We start from the raw sequence: 24,775 nt of genomic DNA, 5'->3' as shown, positions 1-24,775 counted from the left end.
ATATTTTTCCTTAATAAACCCATAATATTCAAGTTAAAACACACATTTTAGTCCTGTCCCTGAGTTTTACTCAGTCCTGTTACTGTAACACATTACCCTGATTATCTGAAACATCTGGAACATTCTACAAGTCACATCTACAACAGGAAGTGACATCAGCTGGTTCTTCTGAAGATTATGAGAAGAACAAAATTAAGTTCCATCATTAGTGTTTCTGTATATTTCTGTACATCTCAACACTCAGTCCTGTTACCTAAATTAATTCTTAGATCCTATTTGTTTATTTTAAAAATACTAAGTTTGGGAAAATCACTAGAATGTGTTCAGTGTGCTCCTGCTATTAGCATGTCTGCCATTTAGCTATTTTTCATATTTTTGCTAACTCTATGCTAAAAACTCATTACTGTTACTTTCATTCATGTTACTCAAAACATAAAAAGTTACAGGAATGAGAGCCAGTAACAGGAGTGGGTTCTAGTAACAGGAATGTGAGCCAGCAACAGGAGCGGGTTCTAATAATAGGAATGAGAGCCAGTAACAGGAGTGGGTTCTAGTAACAGGAATGTGAGCCAGCAACAGGAGCGGGTTCTAATAATAGGAATGAGAGCCAGTAACAGGAGTGGGTTCTAGTAACAGGAATGAGAGCCAGTAACAGGAGTGGGTTCTAGTAACAGGAATGAGAGCCAGTAACAGGAGTGGGTTCTAGTAACAGGAATGAGAGCCAGTAACAGGAGAGGGTTCTAGTAACAGGAATGAGAGCCAGTAACAGGAGTGGGTTCTAGTAACAGGAATGAGAGCCAGTAACAGGAGTGGGTTCTAGTAACAGGAATGAGAGCCAGTAACAGGCGTGGGTTCTAGTAACAGGAATGAGAGCCAGTAACAGGAGAGGGTTCTAGTAACAGGAATGAGAGCCAGTAACAGGAGTGGGTTCTAGTAACAGGAATGAGAGCCAGTAACAGGAGTGGGTTCTAGTAACAGGAATGAGAGCCAGTAACAGGAGTGGGTTCTAGTAACAGGAATAAGTGTAATTAGCAGGAGTCATAAATTATATATATATATATTTGTCATAAATATCATATTATTTGGACTTAGTCAACAATTTCTTTAAAATAAAGACTTTCTTGAGAGAAAATCAAAAGGAATTGCTTTTTAAATGTCGCATGAGAATTACAAGTGTAAATTATGTTTTAAATTACTTTGAAATGAGTTAAAAATTAGTTTTTTAATTAAATAAACGATTACTCGAGGCACAGAAAATTACTCGATCTATTTTTTTTAATCGAGTAACTCGAATTACTCGAGTAATCATTTCACCCCTACTTTTACTACATGATTCCTTATGTGTTCCTTCATAGTCTGGATCAATTCACTATTCATTTATAATGTAGGACAGCAAATAAAAAACATTAAATGACTGGTACTGTATATCGCAGAACAATAACATATTGTAATGTTATTTTTTTCCAATATCGTGCAGCTCTAACACACACTGCTCCTCTGACCGGTCCCTCTGGCCTCACAAAGAATGTTTCTACATCCTTAGCAAGGCCGGTCAGATCACAGGAGCTCCAGATAAACCACAGGAACATTTAGAAGAAGAGAACCGGTCATTACTGCCACTGCTCCACTTCTCCAGCCCTCTCCCACTGCAGCTGCTGTGAGGACTTTACCTGCCTCGGCCTGCAGGTGCTATCAGACCACCGCAGGGAAAAGTGAAGATTTAAGCATGTTGGACAGAATCCACCTCTTCCAGCTGATCCAGCTCTTCTGAGCACGCCTGATCTGAGCTCTGGAGGCGCATGTTTGGTCTGAAAATATGCAGAAAGCCTCTTTGTACCTGAGATTAAACACATACTTCACACTCAGCTTAGCTCCAGGACATGCAGTTAGGCAAGCGTTTATCTCTGCATGAGTTTACTGATGACCTGAGGTGATGATGAAATGAGGGCCAGCTCATACACGCCCTATATCTTATATACTCATTAGATCTTAACCAAATACTTTATTTCAGTAACTCAGTTCAAAATGTTAAACTCATATATTATATAGAGGTATTAAACACAGAGTGATCTATTTTAAGTGTTTATTTCTTTTATTGTTGATGATTATGGCTAGGGTTGCAACGGTATGAGATTTTCACGGTATGATAACTGTCTCAGAAAATACCGCGGTATCACGGTTATCACGGTATCACAGTTTGTTACATATATTATTAAACTGACCCTTAAAGAAATTACAACAAAGGTTTTTGTTCAATTAACTATTTATTGTAGAAACCTGGAACAAATATATATATATATATATATATATATATATATATATATATATACATACACACACACACACACACACACACACACACGTGTCACACATTACATGTACTCTAAAAAGTAAAGATCCTGTATTTAAAATATTCAGTACAATTATTATAAGTTTAAATTATTTAATATCTGATAAACTGAGCCTGGGTCAGTGTCTGATCAACAACTCTTGTAAACGTCCGTTTTACTGCCAAGTTGGTATATAACCAGATACTGCAGAAAGAGGGGATTTATTTCTGACATGATCCTCACAATAGAGATTTCCATTTTAAGGCTTTCACAGCGAGTCTGGTGTTAACACATGAAAAACAGGCACGTCAGAATGTGAAAATGAGCGCATGTAAATGAATGGCGTCTTTCACATCCAGTCCGGCCAGGACCTTTACACGGACACGTGAATCCATCGTAGCACGCACTTCACGCCTGTACCCAAGTACCCAAATTTCGGATAACTCAGCGCTTTTGCGGGCGCTTACCGCATGGGTTGTGCACGACTACAAAGAGATTTTATTTAGGTTCAGATTAAAATTATAAACTAAACACATACTTTGCGCTGCGGTGTTCTCGGAGATGGAAGAACAGGTTTGACGTATGTCCATCTTTAGCTGTGACTTTACAGCCACATTGATTACAAATCGGATAACCATCCTCGGGTGCGTTCGGCGGGTATCCGAAATAGTCCCACACTGCTGATTTTAGTTTAGCCTTTTTGTAGGCGGACGGAGATTTGTTTAGTCTGATGCACGTTCTGCCGTTCTCACCGCTGTGTGCTGAGCAGCTGAAGCGGAGCAGAGTTGCGCATGCGCGGGTTAGTTTCTCCGCTGGCTTGCCTTTTACCGGTAATAAGCAAACACACACGGTATGATAACCGTGCATTTTAATACCATGGTATACCGTGAAACCGGTTACCGCTGCAACCCTACTTATGGCTTACAGCCAATGAAACCCCAAAAGCAGTGTGGGCAGTGTGCCAAATCCTGCTGGAAAATGAAATCCACATCTCCATAAAAGTTGTCAGTAGCAGAGGGAAGCATGAAGTGCTGTAAGATTTTGTGGGGAAAACAAAACTGCACTGACTTTAGACTTGATAATAAAACACAGTGGATCAACACCAGCAGATGACAGACATGACTCTCCAAACCATCACTGATTGGTGGAAACTTCACACTAGATCTCGAGCAGTTTGGACTGTGTGTCTCTCCACTCTTCCTCCAGACTCTGCTCCCTTGATTTACAAATGAAATGTAAAATTTACTGATGATCAGTGATGGTTTGGAGAGACATGTCATCTGCTGGTGTTGAACCACTGTGTTTTATTATCAAGTCCAAACACTTGTTCAAAAAACCTTTTATGTAGATGCAGATTTCATTTTCCAGCAGGACTTGGCACACTGGCAAAAGTACCACCAGTTGGTGTTATATAATAGTCTAATTTTCTGAGACACTGATTTTTGGGTTTTCATTGGCTTTAAGCCATAATCATCAACAATAAAAGAAATAAACGCTTAAAATAGATCACTCTGTGTGTTTAATACATCTATATAATATATATAATTTTTTTGAGATGCACCTGTATGTACCTGTATCTATATATCTGCCTATTTTTGCAAAAGATGCACAGTATTTACAGCATCTCATACTGCTACTGATGTTCATTACAGGAAACTTTAAAATCTATACCAGTTACTTTCATTTATTTGCTCCTCAGCTAAAATTCAATAAATTGTACAGTTTAAAATACTTTGATGATGAATGTGATTAAACATAATTAATTAATCGCAGCAAATGTAATAAAGCTGATGTCCGTAAGTTTTGGGTGTTAGGGGCTAATTTAGGGCGCTATTTAACTACACACTCTGGTTTTACTACGGGTGAATGAGCGCTTCTGAAAAAACAGCGAGAGTGTACAGTTGTAGCACAGAAAACGAGCCAAAGAGTTGATAAGCGGCGAGAGTGTGCTCGCAGTAAAACTGAGCCGGATCCTCTTTTAGAGGCTGTAAGTGTGACGTAAGTACGTAAAGACGTGTGACGTGGCCAGAAAAAGAACCCGAAAAGCAAAAATTGACCCAACACCCCAGTTTTTAGAATGAATATACTGTATTAGGCTAAGCAGGGATGGTGGTTCAGAACACTGGTACCATTAAACAAGATGTTTTATCCATATTCTTCTCCATTTAGAAATGCTTCTGCTTTCAGATTAGAAACTAAATAATACAGATTGTCACTTTAAATGTATTAGTTTTTATTTGTTTGTATTATTTGTTTGTATTTTTTTGCCTGAAAAGAGCAAAAAACCTTGTTAAAAACCTGAAATAGAAAGAAAAAAAAAAGTAAAATGATTTCATAGAAATCTATAAACATTAGCTAAGTAATAGTAAAGATTAAGGCCTATTTTTTCCTTGAATCCATAAACTGTTAGCTACATTATCCTACATTAACTCTAACAGTGCAAAACTACAAAATCCAAACTCCAGACTGCAGATGAAGCTGAACAGTGGGAATGTACTGCTAGATTACTCAGACTGGACCTCGTCCAGCGTTTTTTGCACACTCCAGTGTAAAACAGGACAGCTGTTTTTACCCCACCGTCCTTGTTCTGTTGACCGATCTCCCGGACGACACTGTCATCGTCTGTTACGAGCTGCTCGGGCTGCAGACGTGCTCAGGGCTGGATCTGGATTTAGATCTGCTGCAGTTCCTCAGGGCTGAGAGGGAGGCCTGGCCTTGCACCTTGGCCTAAAGCAGCGTGGAGGAGGATACACTCTCCACAGGAAATAATACACTCACCCCTCCCACACACATTTATACAGGAAGTGGGGAAAATCCACTAAAGAAAAAAAAATCTATAATTTTTTACTCAAACGAACAGAAAACAGGATATTCAAAATAAAAAATAAAAAGAGAACCGAAAGATAAAAGATCTGGCCTGTGCTGAAGGTTTATTTGCCACTGCGTGAGAGGAATTTGCATCCTAAAGAAAGTCATAATGTTTATTTATTATAATACAAATCTTTACACTGACCAGCCATTACATTACCATCACTGGCATGTGAAGTAAAAAACATTAGATATTTTCATCTGCAGTGGCTCCTGTCAAAATACTGTATATAAGGCAGTAAGCCAAGTTTATGTTGAAGCAAGAAAAATAGAGTTTAAAGTTTCTTGTCTGAGATGCCAAGGACCAAACTGGAATTTTCTAGATGAGAACTAGTGATAGGCGATATGGCTTAAAAATACATTTTCGATTTTTTCACAATTTATTTATTTATTTTTTCTTTCAATTTTACGCGATTTTTTTACCCCTACTAAAAATCAAATTACAGATAACAAAGAAATGGTTCAAAACTAGGATTAGCTGAAAAAAAGAAAGAAAGTCCGTTTCTAAATCAGTATTTATAGGTTTATATTTGAGTAAAATAAACATTGTTGTTTTATTCTATAAACTACAGACAACATTTCTCCCAAATTCCAAATAAATATATTGTCAATTAGAGCATTTATTTACAGAAAATTGAAAAAAGATGCAAATCTTTCAGACCTCAAATAATGCAAAGAAAACAAGTTCGTATTCATAAAGTTTTAAGAGTTCAGAAATCAATATTTGGTGGAATAACCCTGGTTTTTAATCACAGTTTTCGTTTTTATGCATCTTGGCATCATGTCCTCCTCCACCAGTCTTACACACTGCTTTTGGATAACTTTATGCTGCTTTACTCCTGGTGCAGAAATTCAAGCAGTTCAGTTTGGTGGTTTGATGGCTTGTGATCATCCATCTTCCTCTTGATTATATTCCAGAGCTTTTCAGTTTGGTATATATATATATATAAACTATAAACCCACTGATATATTGTAAAATAATCATGACATCCGACGTTCAGATGCTTTGGACTGAGTCGACTCATTGAGTGAATCAATGATTCAAAACATTGTTTTCAAGCCCATGGGTTCATATCACGCGCAGACCTCGTATCTACACAGCCACGAAGAAACTCACGCACTGACACTGACTTTTTTCAGTACGAGCTCAGTCCTCAGAGGGGAATGTTTAGAAAATATGCGCATGTTAGTCTGTGATGTCTGTATGTAAAATCGTGATTACTCTATTTTGAAAATCGCATTAAACCTGTAATTTGAATTAACCTAAATAATCATGAAAATCACCCATCACTAGCGAGAACATCTCTAAAACATAAGAAAAGGGCCAGCAGTGATTAGAAACCAAAAGGCCACTGGTAAACAGATGACAGGATCATGGATGACAGTGATGAGTCACAGCAGCACATTTAGTGCAAAACTCAATCTACCACAATGCACTACAGACCGCCACAGGAGGTCTTTCCTACCTGTGGTGATAAAACTCTGTAACTCCTCCATTAATGTGCGACACTCTGGGCCTTATCATACACCCTGCACATTGCACGTCCTGGTGCTCATTGCTATCTTACACCCCATCAACAGTTCACAGCGTAAAGGTAAGCCAAGCTGATATGAAATAGGAGTAACGAGTAATGAAGCTGATATAAAGCTGAAATGAAATAGGATTATTGTGGCTATTTTTAAAATCTAAAGAGTAGAAAGTTCAGATAATTGTGTGAAAATGTATAGATAACCAACATTTCTACTTAAGTAAAATAATAAAGTATTTGTAATGTGGTCTGTAATGTGACTGTGGCCTCAGTTGCACTATGCAGCCTGAAAAATGAAACTTTTACATGCCATAAATAAAAATGACCATTATCATTCTATTGACACTATATTGTGACGCTTATCGTATAGTGAAGAATGGGCTGTGTTGGAAATCTGCTGGAAGTCCAGCTTTCTCCATCTGTTCCCTCTCTCCAGATCCTCCTGATTTACAGCCTGGAGATCCTGAAGATCCTGCAGGCTGAGATCTCACTGATAAACTTCAGCCTGTCTGATCCCTCACCTGCTGAACACTCTGACCTCTAAACAGATCAGAGCCGGGTCAAAGTTCACATCAGTTCACCTCAACCTGAGATCAAAGCATTCCCTCAACACCCTGTTTTAACATTTTAACCCTTCAGATACAATCTGTGCCATAATTTCCACTAGTGCTGGGTGATTAATTGTACAATTAATTTGGTTAATATGAACTACAGTTTTAATGCGATTCTTAAAATTGAGTAATCACGATTTTACACACTGTGACGTGCCGGTGGGATAAAGCATATATATTTATCTAGAAATAAATCCTACCATTTCTAAAAACTGCAGCCTCATCGCTCTCTGGTAAGGATCCGTAATTAACTATGGAAAACAATAATAATCTTGTTTTTTTACAGGTAAACCTAGTTTTGAACTATTTATTTGTCATCTGTAGTTTGATTTTTAGTAGGGGAAAAATATTATAATCAAAAATCTGATTTTTTGTTAAAAAAAATGTAAAGATTATGTTTTTTGGCCATAATTACCCAGCACTAATTTTGATTGCTGAATAGTACATTACATTTGTGAACAATTGATTTTTTGGGTAATTCCAGGAAATTGTATTGTATTGTATTACAAACTGACTCCAGCTTAGTCTTTACTTACAAAAAGACACTAGTGGCTTACTGACAACAAACTGTTATTAAATTACATATAAATACACACTCTGTTACAGTAAGGCCTGGGGATACTCTGTAAAAATTGGCATTTTCCTGCTGCAGCACCTCATTCAGCTAAATAAAGTGCTTGTAATGATGTATTGAGCTGAATTATGCTTGTCTGAACACAGACAGCAGTAAAGACTGCAGAGTAGCAGTTCTCCTACAACTGCAGGAAAAACTACAACTCTGCAAAACTGCGCATCCATAATAAATGCATGCTGCACTACTACAGCCCAGGTTACACACCTCATCATATTTCACACTCGACAAACTTCCCAAGGTTACACTGCAGAACCCCAGCAGCACTGAATCAGATCTCTGGACTCGACCATAGCTGAACAGATTCCGTCTAAATCCCACCCAATTCTGCCTGAACCTGATTAAAACCCATATAAAAAGTATCCATCCATCCTATATCTACTTATATCTACTTATAGGCCAATGCAACTCCATCCTATCCTTAAAGAATCCTCAGTGATTCTGACTGTACCGCAAAAAACATCTGAACTTCCATCTAAATCCAATTGTAGCCAACAAAATTTCATCCCGATTTGACTAAAGCCTAAAAACATTCGATGAGAACCAACGTAACACTCTCAGAGCCCAACAGTTTTTACTGGAGCACTTTGTTACAACTTGCACTATAAGTTTGTCTACTGGTTGTTGTTTCATATTGCACCATGGTTTTGTAGGAACGTAATTTCGTTACACTTTGTACCTGTACTCAGATATAATGACTTGATTTTGACCTTGAAAAAAGTTGTGTAAACTCAACTGTAGCCAAAAAAAATCCTGCTAACACTTTTCCAGCTAAATCTGACTATAGCCAATACAATTCCTTGAATATCTGAGTATGTCTTAACAAAAATCCACCTGGACCCAACAATACAATTTTAACTGACTGTAGTCCAACAAATTTCTATCTTAACTGACTGTAGTCCATCAAAATCACATCTAAACTGGCTGTACCCAACTGAATCACATCTAAACTGACTGTAGTCCAACAAAATCCTTTTTAACCTGACTGAATCCAATGAAATTCCATCTGTAACAACTATAGTCCCCCAAAAACCCATCTGAACTTGACTAGACCAAGCACACTCACATCTAAACTGACTGAACCCAACAAAATTACATCTGTAACAACTAGAGCCCCCAAAAATCCATGTGTACCTGATGGCAGCCAAAAAAAATCACATCTAAACTGACTGTAGTACAAAAAATCTATGTAACAACTATAGCCGCCCAACATTTAACCTAAACCTGACTATACTTAACAAAATCACACCTAAACTGTTGCATCTAACAAACGTGCATCTAAAACTGACCGCACCCAAACAAAATTCTATCTGTAACAACTATATCCCAACTATAGCCCAACAAAAAATCTTCCGAACCTAACTTAACCCAACAAAAATCCATCTGTACCTAACTAAACCCAACAAAAATCCATCTGAACCAGACTGCACCCAACACAAATCCATCTGTACCTAACTAAACCCAACAAAAATCCATCTGATCCAGACTGCACCCAACAAAAATCCATCTGATCCAGACTGCACCCAACAAAAATTCATCTGAACCAGACTGCACCCAACAAAAATCCATCTGAACCAGACTGCACCCAACAAAAATCCAACAACTATTGCCGAACTATGGCAAAACTTCATCTGCATGTGACTGTATTCAAACAAAATTCCATATGTAAAAACTATTGCTCAACTATAGCCCAACAAAATTCCATATAAATCTAATTACAACTCATCAAAAATGTTCAGAACCCAACAAAATTCCATCTGAACCCAAAACTATTCTGAAAACTCTTTCTTAACCCAACTACAGCCCAACTAAAGTTCTGCAGGACCAAATCTGCTCAGTGTGGGAGACGATGACAAATCCAAGTACAGAATCCAAATCCAAATACTTGAATTTGACCCGAATTCATCAAACAGGTTATTTGAGTAAAGCTATCTGAAGCTTGCCGAGTCCGCTGCCAGATCCGGTTGGGTTTGGAGCCGAGTTTCTCTGAAACCCGCTCTCTCGCTCGGCTGCTCTCGCGCCCCTCGCTCGCTCTGAGGCTGACAGATTTGCGATAGTGGCTGCCCTGGTGTGTGTGTGATGTCATTTTTGGCCTTGGTGTATTTGTGCCATGCCAGCTTTTTTCCGGGCTCGCGCAAAAAGGCCACACACACGCCCTTGTCTTTCCCTCTGTCTGTCTGTCTGTCTGTCTGTCTTCTCTCTCTCTTTCTCTCTCTCTGTCAGCTTTGTAGTTTATGTTGGACTCGTATTCCTGCTCTTAAAAAGGCTTCTGGAGCAGAAGGCCAGAAATCTGCGGTGATGTTTTGGGAGACTATTCTGAGAAACGTCAAGACCAAAAGCATGCACAAGTTTACACACACACAAACACACACACGGTTAAGCCTATTCCCAAAGCTTTAGCGTTGTCCAGGATCACACAGCGCAATTACACAGTAGAGGAATGAGGTTTTTCTCTCTAAAGACAGAACAAAAGATCAAAAGTCTTCTTGTGTCATGTCAGAGGCAGTCATGCTCTAAATAAACAGTACACACACACACACAAACACACACACACGCAAGAAAGTTTCAACAACATACCAGTTATCTTATTTTGACATTCAGAGAAAGACAAACTGCTAACGAGAGTCAAAAGCTTCCTTGAAGCTCCTGGAGCTGTGAAGAACTGTGTTCTCTGGAATGATGAAGCTTCATTCTGTACTTTTGGATTGAGTTGGGCATGAGGTGGGGTGGTGATTACCCAAAAACCTATAGCCTGACCTCACTAATACTCTTGTTGCTGAATACATGAGTACAGTTGCTGAATACTGAATACATTCAAATATCTAATAGAAAATCCTCCTCCCTGGACATTTTAAATTCTTTAGATTAACCCTGGCCTCTTTCCTACACTGCTATAAACACAAATCACGCTTTGAGCTCCCTCTTAATGGACAGCTGTACACATGCATTTCTGGACAAGCTGAGAGATCCAAAAGCAGTGTCTGAAGAAAGAAAATTAAGTGGACTAAAGTGGTAGAGTAATATTACAGGATTTTACACTAATATGACTATAATATGATAACAACAATAGTAAAATGTTGTAAGTTGTTTCCATTTCATTGGTTGTCCCTCCTTGAAAGTATTCCATTTGATAGGTACTCACCACTGCTTACTGTCCAAGAGTCACATCGCGGGACGTGCAACGTCACTTAAGGCAATTAAATCAAACACGTCATGTTGCACCGTTTTGATTTTTGACACAAGAAGTAGATGCACAGCGCTGTCTTTGTGTCTGTGTCTGTGTGAGTGACAGGCTGCTGCTGCCCGAGAAGCGTGCGGGGGAGCGCGAAGGGGATGCAGTAAATGAGTAAACATGAGCTAACCGCATGCATGGCCTCCATCCACATGGTTGGCCACGTGCTTGTAAACGTGAGCACGTGTGGAAAGCTGTGCACCTCAGTCCAGCACAGTTTTGCAGTGAATATATTTCCAGTTACAGCTGAATTCACGCTTTTAATCCCAAAAAAAACAGAAACATGCTCTTATTAACGTTTTAAAAAGTCATTTAAAGGCCTGATTAAAGGGCTGATTACTGTTGTTTTGCTGTTTTCCCCGGGTTTTGAGAGACTCAGCTCTTGATTGGTCTATAACGTGTAAAATTGGCACTGCTGTGCTGATTTTCGGCCTGCAGCTCTAAGGGAGTTTACCCTTGCCTCTGTGCTCACTGGGGGTTCTGTATTATATGTTCAGTGTTTTGTCTGATTCATTGTTCTGTAAAGCTGCTTTGTGACAACATCAGTTGTAAAAAGTGCTATATAAATAAATTTGATTTGATTTGATTTAATTTGATCAGTGATGGGTAAAGTGTGTAGTTGTGTCAGATGGTCTCTTTAAGGTTTGGGTCTGAAAGGGTTAATGTAGAGTCAGTGCTGTGAGGAGGAAGTGCCACCTCCTTCCCACTGCCTTCTGAAGCAAATATCAGCACTCACTGACTTAATGGTGAGACATTCTGTGCCATACGGCCAGACTGCACACACACACACACACACACACACACGGGGGCTGCCGAGGAGACGGCAATAACACAGCCTGGGAAACATGCACATATCTCACATATTTACATTCTTCCTGCCGTCCAGCTCTTCTGAGAGTCAGATGTGAAAGGACTGGATGAGTCTAATGTCAACAGAGCGTCGAGCGCTGGACGCTCGCCCTGCCTCCTGACCCTCTGTAGTGCCGGAGGAATGCGGCCGCTTCAGACTGATTTACTGACTAACTGACACTCACACACACTCATATGACACTAGGGGTGGGCGATATGGTCCTTCATGTTATTTTGTTGATAACGATATTCTTGGCGATATGACAAAACACAGAATTAAAACAAACAAAACATATTTAAGAATGCACTAGAAATTGGCCCTACTCCCTCCGGGTGGGTAGATGGCGCTCTCTCCCCACATCACTCCTATGATGATGTCTGCAGCACAGTGCGTCTGTGAGCTGATGTATCAGAACCGAGCAGCTGTGCTTTCCTCCAAGCGCGCTGGCTGCTCGGTAATGCTGCATCAGCAGCAGCTCGAAAAGAAGCGGTGGCTGGCTTCACATGTATCAGAGGAAGCATGTGTTAGTCTTCACCCTCCTGGTGTGTTGAGGTATCACTAGTGATAGGGGGAGTCCTAATGAATGGGTTGGGTAATTGGCCGTGTAAACTGGGGAGAAAATGGGAAAAATTAGAAATAAATTATAAAAAAAAAGAATGCACTACTGCAACAAAACGAAAATTTAATTTTATCATTGCATACGATGATATGACACACCTCTAACTGAGATATAAAAAAAATACAAGAATTTTATCAGATTTGTAACAGAATTCAATGATCCAGAATGTCATGATGCAAATAATATTTATAATGCACTCCCAATATCTCCATATATCCAGGATTAATAATAAAAAATAAATGATTCTGGACAAATATAATCTATAATATAGTCTCTAGTAGATATATAATGAGAAATGAGAACAGTGTGATTTTTTTTCTTTTGCTAAAAACAGCAACGAAAAAAAAGTAGTACCCTGATGTGATAATTAGGGGTGGGGACATGGCAATGTTATTATTGATATTATTATTATTGCGTACAATACGATATGGTACACCCCTATAGGACACAGAGTGTGTTTATATGCACAGCACTATTAAAGCGGTCATGTAAAAACATATTCAGATTTCTGATAAGAAAAGAATAAATGCAATCAGCTACTACAAAGCTAGTACAGAGTTTCTTTGATTTTACCAAATTAAAAACCTCTGGAATATAATCAAGAGGAAGATGGATGATCACAAACCATCAAACCACCAAACTGAACTGCTTGAATTTCTGCACCAGGAGTAAAGCAGCATAATTTTTTTCAAAAGCAGTGTGTAAGACTGGTGGAGAAGAACATGATGCCAAGATGCATGAAAAAAACTGATTAAAAACCACCAGGGTTACTCCACCAAATATTGATTTCTGAACTCTTAAATCTTTATGAATATGAACTTTTTGTTTTCTTTGCATTATTTGAGGTCTGAAAGCTCTGCATCTTTTTTGTTATTTCAGCCATTTCTCATTTTCTGTAAATAAATGCTCTAAATGAGAATATTTTTATTAGGAATTTGGGAGAAATGTTGTCTGTAGTTTATAGAATAAAACAACAATGTTCATTTTACTCAAACATAAACCTATAAATAGCAAAATCAGAGAAACTGATTCAGAAACTGAAGTGCTCTCTTCATTTTTACCCGTTTTTATGCATTCTGGCATGTTCTCCTCCACCAGTCTTACACACTGCTTTTGGATAACTTTATGCTGCTTTACTCCTAGTGCAAAAATTCAAGCAGTTCAGTTTGGTGGTTTGATGGTTTGTGATCATCCATCTTCCTCTTGATTATATTCCAGAGGTTTTCAATTTGGTAAAATCAAAGAAACTCATCATTTTTAAGTGTTCTTTTTTAGCTGTATATAGTGTCCCCAAACTTTTGAAGGTCAACATAAACACACACACGCATGCACACATTAAACACACACATGCACAGGCGCACACACACACACACACACACACACACACACACACACACACACACACACACGTGCACACACACACACTCCTGCCGGATATCCGAGTGACACCGTCCACCTTCAGCACAAGCATTTCAGGCATTCAGAGGAACTCAACAAATCCATATTAGGAGTCACTCAGATTCACGAGGAACACCAACATCTGCAGAGTTAACATTCCTGTAGACCTGAGATCCACAAACCAGCAGAACCAGAACCAGAACCTCCAAACCAGCAGAACCAGAACCTCCAAACCAGCAGAACCAGAACCTCCAAACCAGCAGAAACCAGAACCTTCAAACCAGCAGAACCTCCAAACCAGCAGAACCTGAACCTGAACCTCCAAACCAGCAGAACCTGAACCTGAACCTCCAAACCAGCAGAACCAGAAACTCCAAAACACCAAAACCAGAACCTCCAAACCACCAGAACCTCCAAACTACCAGAACCTCCAAACCAGCAGAACCAGAAACTCCAAAACACCAAAACCAGAACCTCCAAACCACCAGAACCTCCAAACCAGCAGAACCTCCAAACCAGCAGAACCTCCAAACCAGCAGAACCAGAACCTCCAAACCAGCAGAACCAGAACCTCCAAACCAGCAGAACTAAAACCTCCAAACCAGCAGAACCTCCAAAACACCAGAACCAGAACCTCCAAACCAGCAAGACCAGAACCTTCAAACCAGCAGAACCAGAACCTTTAAAAACACCAGAACCAGAAACTCCAAACCAGCAGAACCAGAACCTTTAAAAACACCAGAACCAGAAACTCCAAACCAGCAGAACCAGAACCTTTAAAAACACCAGAACAAGAAACTCGAAACCAGCAGAACCTCGAAACCAGCAGAACCAGAACCCCCAAACCAGCAAAACCTCAAAAACACCAGAACCTCCAAATCAGCAGAACCAGAAACTCAAAAACAGCAGAACCAGAACCTTCAAACTAGCAGAACCAGAACAGTCTCAGATCAGCTATAGAGAAAGATCAGACTCACCTGCGACATGATTACACACACACATCCTTCACCAACGATCTGCAGCGCTCACTGCTCCTCACACACTCCATACACACACTCACTCCATACACACACACACTCTCTCACACACACTCCATACACACACACACACACACACACACACACACACACTCACACACACTCAGCAAACTGAGTCGGATTCCCTACTGCCCTCAAACACTGCCAGAGGGAGCGATTCCAACCCCAACGCACTGAGAGAAAGAGAAAGAGAGAGAAAACTAGACAGAGTGAGAGAGAGAGAGAGAGAGAACTAGACAGAGTGAGAGAGAGAGAGAGAGAGAGAACTAGACAGAGTGAGAGAGAGAGAGAGAGAGAGAGAAAATAAGAGAAAGAAATTGAAAAAGTGAGGAAATAAGACAGAGAAAGAGACATGCACAGAACGAGAGCATGAGAGACAAAGTGAGAGACAGAGAAGGAGAAAGAGTGAGAGAGACAGAGGTAGAGCAAAAAAGAGAGAGATGTCTGTATCTGTATTTACTGGAGTATTATTTTCACTTCACTACTGTACTTAAGTATTAAAATACTGTATCTGTATCTACTGGAGTATTATTTTTAATTCACTACTGTACTTAAGTACTAAAATACTGTATCTGTATCTACTGGAGTATTATTTTTACTTCACTACTGTACTTAAGTACTAAAATACTGTATCTGTATCTACTGGAGTATTATTTTTACTTCACTACTGTACTTAAGTAGTGAAATACTGTATTTGTATCTACTGGAGTATTATTTTCACTTCACTACTGTACTTAAGTATTAAAATGCTGTATCTGTATCTACTGGAGTATTATTTTTACTTCACTACTGTACTTAAGTATTAAAATACTGTATCTGTATCTACTGGAGTATTATTTTTACTTCACTACTGTACTTAAGTACTAAAATACTGTATCTGTATCTACTGGAGTATTATTTTTACTTCACTACTGTACTTAAGTACTAAAATACTGTATCTGTATCTACTGGAGTATTATTTATACTTCACTACTGTACTTAAGTACTAAAATATTGTATCTGTATCTACTGGAGTATTATTTTTACTACACTACTGTACTTAAGTAGTGAAATACTGTATCTGTATCTACTGGAGTATTATTTTTACTTCACTACTGTACTTAAGTACTAAAATACTGTATCTGTATCTACTGGAGTATTATTTATACTTCACTACTGTACTTAAGTACTAAAATACTGTATCTGTATCTACTGGAGTATTATTTTTACTACACTACTGTACTTAAGTAGTGAAATACTGTATCTGTATCTACTGGAGTATTATTTTTCTTCACTACTGTACTTAAGTACTAAAATACTGTATTTTTTTTCCTACTACCACTTTTACTTCACTCCATATTTTGGATGAGTTTAATACTTTTGTGACTTTTACTTTCACTTAAATTTTCTATGCTATTAAAATATGTCAATACTTATTTCAATACTTATAATAATAGCATTATCAAATTACAATATTATTGATTATCACAAAAGGGGTTAAACTGTTGTTAAAACTGCATGGTGTAGAAAAGATTGGCATGGTCCAGGCAACAGATGCACTTTCACAGACTTCCGTTCACAGATCCTTCCAAGACGTTCATGTGTTTAACCGCTCTACAGCTCTACAGCTCTACAGCTGAACAATCCCAATCCGCCCGCTCTGTTCTGGGCAGAACCCAGAGAGAAACCACTAACTACACAACTGATGTGGCTGCAGAGAGGATTCTTTCAGGTCACAGTCGATCCAGAGTCAAACACAGGGTCCAGATCCCTGGAGAACAGAGTCATGTGTCTATGTTTACAAGGACAATTCTAGCCAGAAGCTGCCGGTCACCATCATGCCTAGGGGTTCGAATCTCTCAGTGTCTGGCGATTCGATTCGATTCAATTCCGATTTGAGCCCGATTTTTTGGGTTATGATTCAATCCAGAAACGAATTTCGATTCTGGAACAATTTTTTGACTCAAATGGTCTATAAATTATGTTTAAATAATGTGATTAAGAAGATAAAAAAAGACAATTTAAACAAATATAACATTTAAAACAATAATTTGAAGTTCCTTACTGTATCAAATCTTTTTGCAACATTTCATATTTCATTTTTTTGTAAATCTTTAAAACGTAACCTTAAAAATAAAAACCCAGACATAACATTCTCTTTTTAACTATATTGCATCATGGCTACATTTTCAAAAAACCTTAAATATTAAACATACTACTGGGATGTCCAGGAGTCTTTATTCTTTGTTTGACTTCATTTTACTTCTCAAATTTCAGTATGTTCGTCTGCTATATATTATACATCTCTGGAAAAAAATAAGAGATCACTTCTGTTTCTGAATCAGTTTCTCTGATTTTGCTATTTATAGGTTTATGTTTGAGTACAAGGAACAATGCTGTTTTATTCTACAAACTACGATCAACAATTCTTCCCAATTCCAAATAAATATATTTAAATACTGTCATTTAGAGCATTTATTTGCAGAAAATGAGAAATGGCGTAAATAACAAAAAAAAAGGTGCAGAGCTTTCAGACCTCAAACAATACAAAGAAAACAAGTTCATATTCATAAAGTTTTGTGGAATAACCCTGGTGGTCTTTAATCACAGTTCTCATGCATCTTGGCATCATGTTCTCCTCCACCAGTCTTACACACTGCTTTTGGATACATTTATGCCTTTACTCCTGGTGCAAACATTCAAGCAGTTTAGCTTGGTTTGATGGCTTGTGATTATTTTCAATTTGGTAAAATCAAAGAAACTGTCAAGTTATCTCAGGTTCGTTTCAGTTCTTGGCTTAACTTGAAAAAGCCTGTGTTGTGACTACAATTAGGGCGCTTGTATCCACTCCCAAACTCTGGATATTTTAGTAAATTTCCCCACAACAGATGAAACTTTGCCTCCTCTTAGGGATTTTTATTATTTCCAGGATTTAGTTAACAGGTTGATAACCTAAAATACACACAAAATACACACAATAAATTTACTGTTTCACTAACAATTGCAAATTATATCAATACTTAAACTTCTACATGTGCTAGGTGGCACGTTAGATCCTACCAGTGCCTCTCTGCAGTCAAACACGAGCTGAAACACCTCTCTGCACAACTCAGCTTCTCCTCTCTCCTCCGTGTGAGCGCCTGTCCAACAGTCTCCTTCTCCAATCCTGCACTGGTGTCTTAAACTACCTCAGAATGGAGGTTAAGAGTCATTTGCCTCTGGTGCACGTCTTAGACGGACCCGTTTTTCACCGCGGGGAAAACTCAGCCTGCTCACCTTTTTTTTTTTCCTGTCCAGCGCGATTTTAGCGCGATTTCAACGCGATCCCTCGCGAGAGCACCGCGAGTCCGCAGCGCGAGCAGCAGCGCGGTTCAGTCACATGTTTCAAAGAAGGCATTCCGTTTGCCGAACATCAACTTAATTTTTAACTAAACAGAACATAGTTAGTTACAGACACTGGCTCTTGGTACACTGCTAAGTTTCACTTTCACTCACACTTAGCTCCGCCCTCTCACTTTTTCCATTATTGTTATTTATTTATTTACATTTTGACTTGACACCTCCCACTTGAGCTCCTGGTGTCAACCCAAGGAGGTCACCTCACTATGGTTGCCTTTCTCTGGTAAAGTCACTGTCCATCTCCTGCTCCTCTGCAGCAAGTAGGACAATCAGACGCCTAACATCCCTATGAAGGATTGTGGCAGGGATCTTGGTGGAGGGTTGTCTGGTAGCCTTGTCACCTTTATTGGCGAATCCCTTCTTAGCTGGTTTTGCCATTGAGACTGGGTAGCTTGGGACTGTTCTAACCTTGACATCTCTCACAATGCCTTTACTGTCAGCATTTACACTGACTACCCTGGCTAACTTGTACTGTCCCCTTAAAGCATTCTGGTCAGCAAGCCAGACCAAATCTCCAACAGCCACATTTCGCTCTTTTATATGCCACTTGTTCCTCACAAACAAGTTCGGCCCAGCTAATTGGCACCATTTCTTCCAGAACCTGTTCACTTCCTCTTGAATAGCCTTTAGCCTTTTGTAAGGGTACCCTTGAAAACTAAAGTCACCTGGGTCTCCTCTGGGTCCGGTTCGTCCCAGCAGTAGTGAGTTGGGGCTGATGTACTCAACAGAGTCTTCTCTGCTTTGTATCCTGGCATCAATAGGTCTTTCGTTGGCCAAGTTGGCTGCCATGTAGAGGAAAGTCTGGAATTCTCCCCATGTCAAACTACCATCTCCTCCTAGGTTTTGCAGAGCTCGCTTTATTATCTGCACAGCTGCTTCAGCAGCTCCGTTTCTATGAGGAGAATCTGCAGGATGGATGTGCCAGTGCCATTCTGTTCCATTTTTAGCAGCCTCTCTCTCCAGTTCAGTTTTATTCAACTGATCAAGGTAGCAATAAAGCTCTCCAAGTGCAGGCTTTGCTCCCGTGAAATTTGTGCCTGGATCTGACCAAAGCTTTCTTGGGTGCCCTCTCAAAGCTGTAAATCTCTTGTAGGCTAACAGAAAACCTTCAGAAGACTGGTCACTGACAACATCAGCATGTATGGCTCGTGATGCCATGCAACACCAGACGATTCCCCACACTTTGAGCTTTACTCTCTTTTTCACCTCATCCCTCACCTCATAAGGGCCAAAGAGATCTAAAGTGGTGAACTCAAATGGGGTGGATGGTGTTGATCTTTCAGGTGGAAGGTCACCCATGATCTGCCGACACTTCCTGGCCCTGGTTTTTCTGCAGATAATACAGCTATCTACGATTCTCTTTGCAAGTCTTCTGCCTTTTATCACCCAAGCCTTCTTTCTCATTTTGAGGAGAGTTCCTGCTACTCCTTCATGGTTTGTTTTATGAGATTCCAAACACAGTAATGTGGATATCCATGCATTATGTGGTAGAACTGGTACAGCTGTTCTGTCTTCACTGAAGTTTTGGACTCTGCCTCCACACAGTAGCAGTCCAGAGCTCTCTTCTCTGTACACCACCAACCTGTTAAGGGTAGTGACAGAAAATGTTGCATTTTCTTGAGCAGACAGAACCAGATCCCGGAAAGCATCTTCACGCTCCCTCACGTTCAGCACTAGTTCTTTTGTCAAGTTTTTAGTCGCCTTCTTTTGAAGAGTAACCTCCCACTTTGCCTTTTCACCGGATTGATTTTTTAACTTTAGCCATTTCTTGGCAGCTTGCCAAACCCAGGCAACAGTAGAGACCAATCTATGCAAGTTACTGAACCTTGTAACGTCTAGTGTCTTGACCATCGAGGGAGCTGGTGCTCTTCCTCTAACTGTTCTCTCAGTGCTTGAGCTTTGGTTGTACTCTTCCAAACTATTTCCCTGTCTTGCCATGGTTTCTGGTGGTTTATTAGCTTGACTTCTTGTTATTGCAGCAGAGAATGATTTTCTCTGAAGCTTGCTGATATCCTCTCTGGCATCAACCGCAACCTCTTTTGCTGACTTTTTTGGCCATTCTTCTTCAGGCCTTCTCAGGAACTCTGGTCCCCTTTGCCATACAGAATGTTCATTTAGGTCTTCAGGAGAAATTCCTCTGGTGATGATGTCAGCGATATTGAAGTCTCCTGGAATCCACCACCAATCACTGATTGAGCTGTCCTTTTGAATTTCCCCAATCCTATTGGCAAAGAAGGTTTGGTATCCGTAGCTGTCCCGTTGAATTGCTCCCAGCACTGTCCGACTGTCCACTAGGTGGAGCCAGCGTTCTACTTCCATTCGGCTGTGCCTTTCAATATACTTCCGAAGTCGAGTTGCAAAGACTGCACCGCAGATCTCCGCTTTAACAGCCTCCCCCTTCTGATTCAGTGGTGTCAGTTTGGCTTTGGATTCAATCAGTCTGACCTCAATTCCTTGGTCAGTTTGCCACCTTAGGTATGCCACAGCCCCGTAAGCACTTTCGCTCCCACCTGAGAATGTGACTCCCCATAGCTTTCCTTTCCAACCAGCTGGTGTAAGACTCCTCTGAAATGTAATCTGGCCAAGTTGCACATATTCCACAAACAGTTTCACTGCATCCTCTCTAAGGCCCTCTGAAAGTGGATTATCCCATGTGTCACGTGTCAGATTTCGTGATCCCACCTCCTGGAAAGCCTTTCTCACCAGAACAGCACCTTTTTGTTTGGCTGGTGTGACAAGGCCGATTGGGTCCCTTCTTGTCAGGGGATTAGGAGTGTTTTCTCTCACCTCACCTTCATGGAGATCCCGACCTAACCTCATCTTCTTTTTCCTTTTTGAAAAGTTAATTGAGGTCATTAAATAAAGCTTGTCCTCCTCCACGAGGTATCCAACTCCTAGAGCTTTATCTTCCCCATCCTTCATTTGATTTGGAAGTATCAAGGCATTGCTCCCCTTAGCTGATCTTTCTGCATCAGTGGTCTCTGCAGCTGATGTCTCCTCACTTTGCCCTGACCGAACCCATGGCTTGAGATAGAATCCACCAGTATTGAGAATCTCCTCAACCTCACCAACTATCTTGTCCAGAATGTCTTTGCTGTTATGAGAGGTAAGAATGTCGTCTACATAGCTGTCCTCTTCAAGGACTCTCAGTCTGGCTGTCTCCCGTTTGCCTCTGGTGCACGTCTTAGACGGACCCGTTTTTCACCGCGGGGAAAACTCAGCCTGCTCACCTTTTTTTTTTTCCTGTCCAGCGCGATTTTAGCGCGATTTCAGCGCGATTTCAGCGCGATCCCTCGCGAGAGCACAGCGAGTCCGCAGCGCGAGCAGCAGCGCGGTTCAGTCACATGTTTCAAAGAAGGCATTCCGTTTGCCGAACATCAACTTAAATTTTAACTAAACAGAACATAGCTGTTACAGACACTGGCTCTTGGTACACTGCTAAGTTTCACTTTCACTCACACTTAGCTCCGCCCTCTCACTTTTTCCATTATTGTTATTTATTTATTTACATTTTGACTTGACAGAAACTCATCATTTTTAAGTGGTTTCTTATTATTTCCAGAGCTGTATTCTGTTTTTCTTTGCTTTCCCTACAGCTCTCTCTCTCTCTCTCTCTCTCTCTCTATTTTGCTCTGACTTTAAAACAAAAGCCTTGGCACATCAGGAGATGTCGAAAGTGGCGCTCTACAGTGAAGAAAAGAAGTGCGCTTGAAAGCGTGAAGCCCAGAGAAAGAGGGATTAAAGAAATAAAAGTGGGTGAGGAAACTCTATGGTGACTCCGGTCTTTGAGTGGGATGAATGAATGGTAAAGGGACACAAAGCAGTGAAAGCGGGGCCTGTGAGCGGCGGTTGTTGGAGTAAAGATCCACAAAGTTCAGAGCTGCACACTGAAATTCCCACAAGTGCTCGGACACAGGCGCTGGCAACCTCAACCGCAGGCTGCCGCGGAGAGGAAGCGCTGGTAGACCGTCTGTGTTTGGGTTTGGCCTCGAGGCAATTAGCCCCCCTAATTAGTTTTCCGTTTGACCTTTCCTTAATAGAAAGCACAAAGGAATAACCATAATTCCGCTCGGAGCTTGGCCACCGCCGCTCACTCAAAAGAGGTATAAAAAGAACAGCGTTCCGAGCTTTCTGCACTCCGTATTTTCGTCCGTGTGGTTCTGAGGCATCTCCACCCATCGGGCTGGAATTTAACCCGTCGGATTCCCTGCCGCTGGGTCACTGCTGCCTAATGTATTCCCATCCGGCACTGCCACTTTCCAGAACAGCCCTGTGAGAGCAGTGCAGTGCCTGCTCTGAGGTTTACGTTGGCAGGGAGAAATCCCGGTGCTGTAAAAACCGCTGGGTTCAGCCCGGGGTCACAAAGCCCTGGAGCCCGGAGCCCGGCTCCCCGGTTCTCATTAGTGTGCAGAGAGAAGAGGGAGGGCAGAGGGGATTTAGAGTGATTTAGGAAGCCCATGGCAGTGACCTCCATGCTCGTGTTCGATGGTCTGAGACCTCGATGCTCTGCTGCCTTCAGACTTCAGACCTCAGACAAGACCAACCCCATCGTAACACACACTGCACTGCATCAGAAGCTCTGAAGAAAAAGACTGGACTGAAGGTCAGTGCCAGAGAAACGTAAGAGAGATGTTAATCCTGTGGTTAGACCTCTTAGACCCAGTGTTAAATACATAAAATAAAACAGCAGCGTTTCATATTCTAAACTTCAAACTTCTAAAAGAAATTGACACCTTCAGGTAGGCCTGGACAATACTTTGATTGTCCAATAAAGGACAATAAAGGCTTCTTGTATTCTTTATCCTGGTTGAAACACTTTTGTTTTAATCTGTTAAATTTGTTTACAAAAGAATAGGTTTATATTTGACGGGGATGTCATGTTTTTATTTTGCTATATGCAAATGAAAGTGAGCATTGTTTTATTTTCACAATTTTTATTTTGAAAGTATTATACAGTTTTTGTGAGAGGAGGATTCAAAGACTTAAATTAAATTTTCAGTAGTAGGTACAGATTTCCAGTGGCCATAATGTCGAGCACTACCTTCAGGAGTACAACAAAGCATCCAGCTACTTGAAGTTTAAAGCGAGAGACTGTTGAAAAACTGAAATTCCATTGTGGAGGCCCTATTGTACACCCTGTGCAAGGCGCATCCTGCTGGAAAATGAAATCCGCATCTCCATAAAAGTTGTCAGTATCAGAGGGAAACATGAAGTGCTGTAAGATTTTGGGAAAACAAAACTGCACTGACTTTAGACTTGATAATAAAACACAGTGGATCAACACCAGCAGATGACAGACATGTCTCTCCAAACCATCACTAGACCTCAAGCAGCTTTGATCCCTTGATTTACAAATGAAATGTTAAATTTACTGATGGTCAGTGATGGTTTGGAGACTTCATGCTTCCCTGTGGTGACAACTTTTAAGGATTTCATTTTCCAGCAGGACTTGGCACACTGCCCACACTGCCAACAAAAGTACCAATTGGTCTTATATAATATTCAAATTCTCTGAGACACTGATTTTTGGGTTTTTCATTATCTGTACGCTTCATAATCATTAACAATAAAATACATAAACGCTTAAAATAGATCACTCTGTGTTTAATACACCTATATAATATATGACTTTCACATTTTCAACTGAATTACTGAAATAAAGTTACTTTTCAATCGTATTCTAATTTTTTGAGATGCACTAGTTAGAAAAGGTTTCCACCAATGATGTGCAAAGCATCCCAATGGTACTTTGAGTTGTTATGTCTGTATATGGAACCACAAAAAGTGGTTTCTAAAAAACCCAGTGGTCCACAGCTCTCTGCCTGCATACATCAACAACACAGCTAGCTACACAGCACAGCACAGCCGACTGACCAATAAGATGCTCAGCAGCTTAGCAACAGGCAGCCGGAAGCAGAGATCCAAAAACAAAGCGTGAATCCCAACGACAAAAGACCAGGCCTCTCAATTTCAGCCTTCAGAAAAAAAACACTCTGAGAGCCCCCTACTAAACGGTGGGAGGGCAAACAGGCACATATATGCAAATGTGTTGGTTTACATGACATCACAAATACAATGAATCCCAAAGAGGCTAGTTTAACAGCTTAGCTTCCAACAGTGGAGAACCCCAACTATTATAACTAATAATGATGAATACACTGAAACATTTCTGGACCTTTATAGATTAAACATGAACATTTTAAGTTTATGGATAACAGATTATATCTGGTTTAAAGCTGGAAACAGACATTGACATGTACCCCAATTACCAATAAAATAAAAACCCTTCACC

General features: G+C 40.2%; 1 protein-coding gene and 1 long non-coding RNA gene across 2 annotated transcripts in view; both read right to left on the bottom strand.

The window, feature by feature from the left end:
* The window catches only part of LOC125802538 (uncharacterized), a 99,694-nt gene that overhangs the window by 61,198 nt on the left and 13,721 nt on the right, over positions 1-24,775 (bottom strand). The window lies entirely within an intron of this gene.
* Positions 13,353-15,019, bottom strand: LOC125802531 (uncharacterized). Its single transcript, XR_007439666.1, has 3 exons — positions 14,703-15,019; positions 14,560-14,593; positions 13,353-14,317 (listed from the first exon to the last, which is right to left on the bottom strand). It is a non-coding gene; the product is annotated as an uncharacterized LOC125802531 (long non-coding RNA).

This window comes from Astyanax mexicanus, chromosome 6 (assembly GCF_023375975.1).
Source record: "Astyanax mexicanus isolate ESR-SI-001 chromosome 6, AstMex3_surface, whole genome shotgun sequence".
In the NCBI taxonomy this organism is placed as follows: Eukaryota; Metazoa; Chordata; class Actinopteri; order Characiformes; family Acestrorhamphidae; genus Astyanax; species Astyanax mexicanus.
This window is presented reverse-complemented; position numbering and strand designations above follow the sequence as displayed.